The sequence below is a fragment of the Anopheles coustani genome, chromosome 2 (assembly GCF_943734705.1).
Source record: "Anopheles coustani chromosome 2, idAnoCousDA_361_x.2, whole genome shotgun sequence".
Classification (NCBI taxonomy): Eukaryota; Metazoa; Arthropoda; class Insecta; order Diptera; family Culicidae; genus Anopheles; species Anopheles coustani.
This window is the reverse complement of record NC_071289.1, coordinates 86,298,018-86,305,541: the sequence shown is the minus strand read 5'-3', so window position 1 is coordinate 86,305,541 and position 7,524 is coordinate 86,298,018. Positions and strand designations below refer to the sequence as shown.

The following is a 7,524-nucleotide window of genomic DNA, read 5'->3' as shown; positions in this document are numbered from 1 at the left end:
GTCCCAAAGCAATGTCTTCGAAATATTGCTTCTTACCGGAAAGTACCATAAAGAGTAATTTTAGCTCAGAAACGTTTTGGAGTTCTGTTTATTCCTCAATTCCAATGTGTGTGCCAAGAAATGAGCGGGTTTTTGTTGATTGCTGTTTTGCTTCTTAGTTTGGGAAAAAACAACGACGGGGATCATTATGGGGTAAATGTTCTATTCGTGATAGACTTTGGGGAGGAAATTGTAATGCTATGTTGAATTTTTTTCTGGACTGAACGGACATGCATCATTTTCTTTCGACTGCACACGAGCATCACTGATTGATGATGGTTATTTGAATTAGTTCTATCAATTCAAAAATTGACTCATTACATTTTTGCTCTTTACAACATTTTGATTTGATAAGCTTTCTTGATTTCGGCGTAATAGGTAGTTTTTGATAAACTGGATTGTTGTTCGATCTATTGTTTGATGTTAGTTACATAAGAGAGAAGTATTTATATTAAATTTCCATCAGATACATCTTTCGCACGCCTACCAATTCATTTCAGCGTAAATAATAGCCTTATAGCACGAACCTTATGTATCGACCGTTAATTAATTATCCTTCAGAGATGGCAAAACAATTAATCTACTGGTGGAGACTAATGCTACCAGTAGATATAGATAAATCTGACGTGTGTTGGAGTTGTTCATTTTGCCATTCTGTTCCAATCGTCTTTTCGTTCACTCCAAATGATTCCAACGAATGTAAGGATAATTAGACTCATTTATTGGCGGGTGCCCTAGTATTGGAACAGGCCCTATTTGATTTTACCAGGCACATCGATTGCACAATTCATTAATTTGCGCAACGTGTACGATTGTTGTTATTAATTAATGTTCTGATTAAGCAAAAGTCTTGTGAGTTCTTCTTTATCGTATGAGATGATTTTTTGGACCTATGATAACTACGACTAATAGCTTATGTTAATTGATCTAACGAGTAGACGAAACATTCTAATTAAAGGTAGAATGTTATGTACTTTCTTGTTCATCATCTCGAGCTTTAATTTGTGACCAAATCAATAGAATTACTATCACTTTATGAACCCCATGTTCTGGAACCGTATGCAGAAAGAGGGCGCATTTCGAATTCCCAGAATCTGGCTGCAAAATATCAGCTGCACGACGGGGTAAATTTGGGATTGCATAAATGTTACCCGTTGAAACAGCGTTTCTATATTTTTTTTTTAATTCTTTGAGGCTCATGCTATTCTGCATCAAGGACAGCACGACCCTGGCATAAGTTTAGTTGTCGCTCACTTTCGGGGTGAGTTAATTCTATTAGTCTTCAAGCGGCTTGCCGCGGGAGGCATTGGCCAAACATGTTCATCCTTTACTCCTACTTTATCGTAATTGGAATGAAGGCACGGTGTAGGTGAAGGACGGAAAAAGAAGCGCCAGAGGGGATCGAGCTGTCAAAGCACCGGTCCTCGGCCGACTGGAGCCACGCGAGTACGTGATCGGAGTTCATAAAAGTTTGCCGGCATGTGTTTGTGCGAGTGTGTATGCCCCAGCTCTGTTTTATATTTCCGGAACAAAATCCATTTTGCGACCGTTTAACCCTTGCTGTTTCACACTAAGAATTCCAGCCAACGCTCTAGAAATTCCCTCCGGACTTTCATATGTATCCATCGTGAGCACATGGCAGCGTGAAGAGCCAAAGGAAAATTTCCTAAAAATCTGGAACGTTCAATTTCCTGGTGCATGACTATCCCATTGGCCGCCGGTGACACGACAAGATGTATGTGGTTTTATTCTCCGGATGAGATCTTCCAACATCTCGTGTGTCATTCTTGTCCCTCCGGGACTAGATTCTTTGAGCAACGATTGGCTTTATGTTGCTTGCCTCTGGGAACCTGCTTCCGGTCGATTTAAGTCAAGTCACCTACGTCATTTAGCGGAGTGACATCGGACCTAGGCGAAAGAAATGGTATCTCGTAAGAGATGTGCTCGGTCCTTATTTCCTTGTTAGGAGCAGTCGATCTTGTGCCACTCAGAGTAGTCTTGTAGGAGATGTTTCTCTAGCTTTGGGCGATGTTAGATGTAGACATTTGACGAATTGAGGATCAAGAAGAATCTGGGTGACTAGCGGATGTTGAGAATGTTCATTATTCATTGCAGCTAAATCGAGTATAGTTGAGCGGATTGAGTATTTTTACCTCAACAGCGTCCGATTTTTTTGACGTCATTAGAGACATTAGAGAACGTACGTACAACTTATTTTATTCAAAATGATATTATTTTGCTCGATAAGTTCAACATTTTCCTGTGGGCGAAAAAGTTTGATTTACGATATCACTTACACTACAAAGTGAACACTAACTTTCAAAATGACACTAAAACTTGCCACAGCCACACATAGCCACAGAGTAGCTTATGTGGAATGGATAATGTATGGTGCTACACAACGTTGAGCACTTCAAGGGAATTTTCATGCTTCCGTGCGAACGAGCCTACATGCTTCATCCACAATGCATCAACTCGCCGAACAGGACAGAGCGTGTCCTTATTGGGACGACCCGCTCTCCGAACCACTTTGCCTTCACTTCTATTCAAAGACTCACGGTCGGAAGAATGCATATTCAAATATTTTCCGAAAATACACATCACATGTTCCGACTTTTCCCGTGATTGATGACACGAGATTGTTCGTCATGCGCTCGCCAGCTTCGTCAGACAGTAACGGCAGGATTGCGCACAGCATGACTTTCCCACAGAATCAATGGGAAAAGAACGGTGCATTTCCTTCTTTTTCCCCGGACGCTTTCAATCTTCTCTTTTTGTTTACTTTTTATATTTTTCCTTTCCTCTCGAAATCGGTTCCCGACGTCTGTACTGAATAGCATGACGCTATGCAAATTACTTTGAATATCAATTTTTTGACTATTCTTTAAATGCATTTGTGATGACATCAGCAGCTCGATGCACGAACGTGATGCATGCATTCGTGCATACCTCGATGCAGTCGGTCGTCCAAGCGGACGCAGGCACCAACAAGCCAAGGGACCTCGCTTATATGAACCCGGGAAAGCTCGTCCGATTCGTTTCAAGCACACCGTGCGCTTTTCCGTCTAGATCGTCGCTGGGCTCGCAGGTGTCGTCGTCACCACAATGCGAACAACGGGAGTGCACATAAATCTTGCATCATTCACAAACTGCACATTCATGCATCGCTTGCTCTTATGCCGTCGGTGTGTTGGGTTCCGGTTCGAACAATGAGTTCCTCCATTTTTCACCCTTCACAGGACTTCCTGCGGGGTATTTTTCAGCGGTATGTTTTATTCCCAACACTCGGCTTTCATTCAACCGTACACCACCGACACAAAATTTCGAAACAACCAACGGAAAGAAGGCTCCAAAGGGTTCATTGAAAATATGAAACACCAAAGTTTAACCCGGGCTAAGATACTCTGTTTTTGTTTCAATAAGGTTAGGCATAGTTTTTTCGCTTCCTTCCGTAGCTATGCAACGATTTTCGACTTCATTTTTGAATTTCTACACAATGACTCCTTGTCATGCGTCAATAAACCAAAGTAGGTCTACAAAACTATTTCCAAAAAGTTTAATGCAACGAACCTCTTTTGGATAACCTAAAATGCAGGTAAAAGTTATGATTTCATAAGCTTCTACCTCCAATCTTTTCTCTGACCATCCATAGGTATTGAAGTACTGGCCAAAACATTCTTTCTGAAACATTCAAAATATCCGTGGGTAGCGCAAAACAAAACCGCCTGACATCGATCACATTGAATCCGACAGTTTGGTGTCAAGAAATCTTCAAAGCGTATCCTTTCCTATTTTGATGCACTTCCTTCACAATGCATGCGACGTGGAAATTAGCGTATCGTTGTTAGTGAAAATGAGTTTGTCACGTATTAATAGAAGAGAAAATGGGGTAAAATAAGGATGTTGGGGAGATTAGGAGTATTAATTGTTTTCTCCCGTCGGTTTGTCAGAGATTGGTTGCTTTCAAATGAAATGGATTTGACAATTTACCTCATCCTTTAATTTGCGTTTGTTTTCCAATAGCTCGAACCTCTGAAGTAAGAAAAAAAATAAAACGAAATAGAAAGAAGGAAAAAATCTTTCAATTATTTGTTGATGCTCCGTTTCACTTCTTGAAGTTAGTGAGGAAATGTTCTGTTTTTTCCGTTCATTTTCTGGCAAGCCAAGGAAATCCCATCAGTGGTATAAGATTAATTAGTGACAGTTTCTCGGAATCTTGGTTCCGGTCGTCCACCACAAAAGCAAAGGCTTTTCTGGTTGCACTTTCCAACCGAACCCAGAATGATATCACCCAAGCAATTAATCCCAAGCTCGATGACCAATTGTCAGTCTTGGATTTCTTTCCTTCGACATGGCACGACTTAAGTGGTTCGGTGTTTTTATCTTCGATTCAGTGAGGATGAGGATGTTCGACCATTGGAGGGTGGCAAACAATTTTTGTTCCAATTTTTGGTTTACCCCGAGGGTGAGTTTTTTTTATACGTTGATGTAATTATCTTTTATTTTTGGAAAGGTTTTTTGGCTCAACTGTTTTTTGTGTGTTATATTAACGAACGTGCAGAAGCAAGAAAACTTGTTAAGAGCAGTGAAAGCGGTTGGAGTATGGAGCATCATACTACACGAATAGCCTCAGTATTCTATCCTGAATATTTTATAGCTTTTGATTGCCGGGAAATGGATCTCATCAGAAAATTTGTTCAGCAAACTTTGATGATTTTTCAACGCCCACAATAGAGTTTTGAGAAGAAAAAAAAGGTTTGAAATCCTCTTTCCAGTTGCAAAAGTATTAAGAAATTTTATGTTGCCGTAAATGTTGACACCTGAATTGATGAATTGATCAAAGGATTACTCCTCGCTTTTTTCTGATCTATTGTATCAGGCTAGTTTTATTTCAAAATCGTCGAGAAGCGTATCGCTTCTAACCCATCTTATGGATATGAATTTATAGAATGGGTCAGACTATAAGGCATTTGTAGAACATAAAAACATTGAAAGTGTTTAGTAAGTTATAAACTTCTCTCCTGAAAACACAATCTGAACCCATTTGATTTGACCCTCTTTGGTTGTGAAAACGAGAGCATGATTATGAAACTGCAAATGGAGAAGCAAAAAGAAGAAAGAAAATAAACGAACCGCTGAAAACAAACCGGTGTGGAGGGTTCTGTTCAAACAATATGGAGAAAGGTTTTTCATCCACTGCCAATAAAATCATTCGCATAAATTGTTAGCTTTTGTTTCGCTTCTCTAAGGGATCCGCGTTTCATCTCGATGATTACCCGTGACGAACGAATCCTAACTCGGCGGTAGATCGATAAGCGAAAACCATCCGTACAGTAATAAAGCTCATCCGGTTCCTGTCTAACCCAGATGAACGAGACGAGTATACAGCAGTAGAGAAGGGATCGTGGGATTCAAGGGAAACGGAAAGTTGAAAACATTTGCAAAGATAACCTCCAGAATAAAGATATCAAGAAATCCTCTCCGATAAACCCTTCCAGAATTGAAAACAAAACCGGAAATTAAAACAATAAACAGTTCTACGCCGCAAAAAGGAGCCATTTTTATCTTTTCCTTTCACTTCGCAAAAGAACTTTGCTTTTCTTTTTGATGGAACTCTCAAATTGAACAGTCTATTAAAAAACATTCGCATGGTCAAATTTGATTAAAAAAGCTGACTCCAACAAACTGACTTCAGAACACGAATATCTACACTAATGAGACACGAGTTGAAAATCGTCGATCAACATAATATATAAGGGGAAAACAAGCATCAACTAAACCCGAACGGGATATCGCAAACACGTTGTAAATAAATAACACACTTTGCATTCCAAGCGTTAAAGAAATCTGAATATTCGTCGTACATGTTCGCGGAAGTAGGGATGATGAATAGAAAGAAACATCCATCGTCGGTTTGACGCTACAAGTAGACTGACATGTACAAATTGGTTGCATTTGTTGTACAATGTACACCAGAAGTGAAAATCTTTCTGCATGGATCTAGGGTGCCGTGTTCCACTTTTTCTACATTTTCCATACCTTTCTGCACCTTCTATAGATAACATAAATTTACTTCCACCAGAAAGAGGACTCTGTGCGCTTCTTCCGAACGGCAAAAAAAACTTCCGTGAAAGGAAAATCACCGTGCGTAGAAACGGCACGGAAGAATATTTAAGATCACCTTATGCACCGAGACGAAGCGAATATAATTTATTTGGATGCGGTGTTGTGGTTTGACGTCAACCGCATTCGCGTATAATCTTGAAGATGTATCATTATGTGCTCTAGTTTCTCTTCAAATATCATATATTTTATGCGAGACATGTTGATATTTAAATTACTAGTGCTTTTGTCGTAAAATAGTTGTTTTTACAGTTTTATACTATTTCAAATGAAATATTCACAGGTGTTTATCTTTATCGGGTTTTGAATATTATTTTCCTATAATACTAATAGTGATGTAAATAAACTACTAGTGTTTATCCTAAAGGCTAAATGGACTTTTTTACAATTGGACCACCTGAGTCTGTGTAAATGTCACCCACAACTTCAATGGATAGCAAACACATGAAATGCCTCCATCTACCTCACAAATATTGATTTTATGGAAATAAATTCTCCAAATGCAATGGGTGAGCAGCTGCATGAAATTAATTACTTTTCAATCCCTTCCCAAACCAAACGAGCACAAACAGTCAAGCAAACGAAACGCTTTCCACTGCTGTGACTATTTGTTTGCAAAATTTATGGCCACCAAAAAGCGTAACATATCGACCAGCAATGAAATGAACCGTCATCCGGTGCATTGGTGCAAGTTGAACGATCGTCGGAAGGATTTATGTATTGATAAGTGCATGGAAGACAGTGCAGAGTGCACCAATGCCATTGCACGCCTACCTACTATTCGATTATGCATGGCGTTTATAGAAGTTAAATCTTGTCGTTGTTGTACAATTCAACAAAATATTTCCATATGTTGTTTAAGTTTTTACCTACTTCAAGTTAAAACCATCTCTTTTGACCACTGATGTATTTCGAATATTATAAAAATTGTTTTCATTACGCAGCCGGTAGGATTCGAACCTACGCTCCCAGAGGGAATCTGATTTCGAGTCAGACGCCTTAACCACTCGGCCACGACTGCTGTATACACCTTGGATTACACAATGCTAAGAGGTTGCTAGAAACATTCCTACATTTAAAAAGGAAGGCTGCAACATCAATGAAGTGAGTTATTAATAATTTTTCTAGTACTCGTACGCACTTTGTATAGGACTTGAAATCGTGAGCTAAAATTAGTTGTCGGTTATGCAGTTCAAGTCCATTCATTCTTTTTTGGTACATTTCAAAACTCTACAGCAATCCCATTGCCTTTTCTGGATTCTGCAATGTTAGCTTCTGGTCAACATCACACGATACTCGGCTGCATCTTCAAGGCCAGCATTTTATTCACTTCGAGGGAGGGGCTGAACTGAGAGAGTAGAT

General features: G+C 39.5%; 1 non-coding gene across 1 annotated transcript; it reads right to left on the bottom strand.

The window, feature by feature from the left end:
- Nucleotides 1–7,101: 7,101 nt before the first annotated feature.
- Trnas-cga (transfer RNA serine (anticodon CGA)) lies at nucleotides 7,102–7,183 on the bottom strand. The gene has a single exon. It is a non-coding gene; the product is annotated as a tRNA-Ser (tRNA).
- Nucleotides 7,184–7,524: the final 341 nt, after the last annotated feature.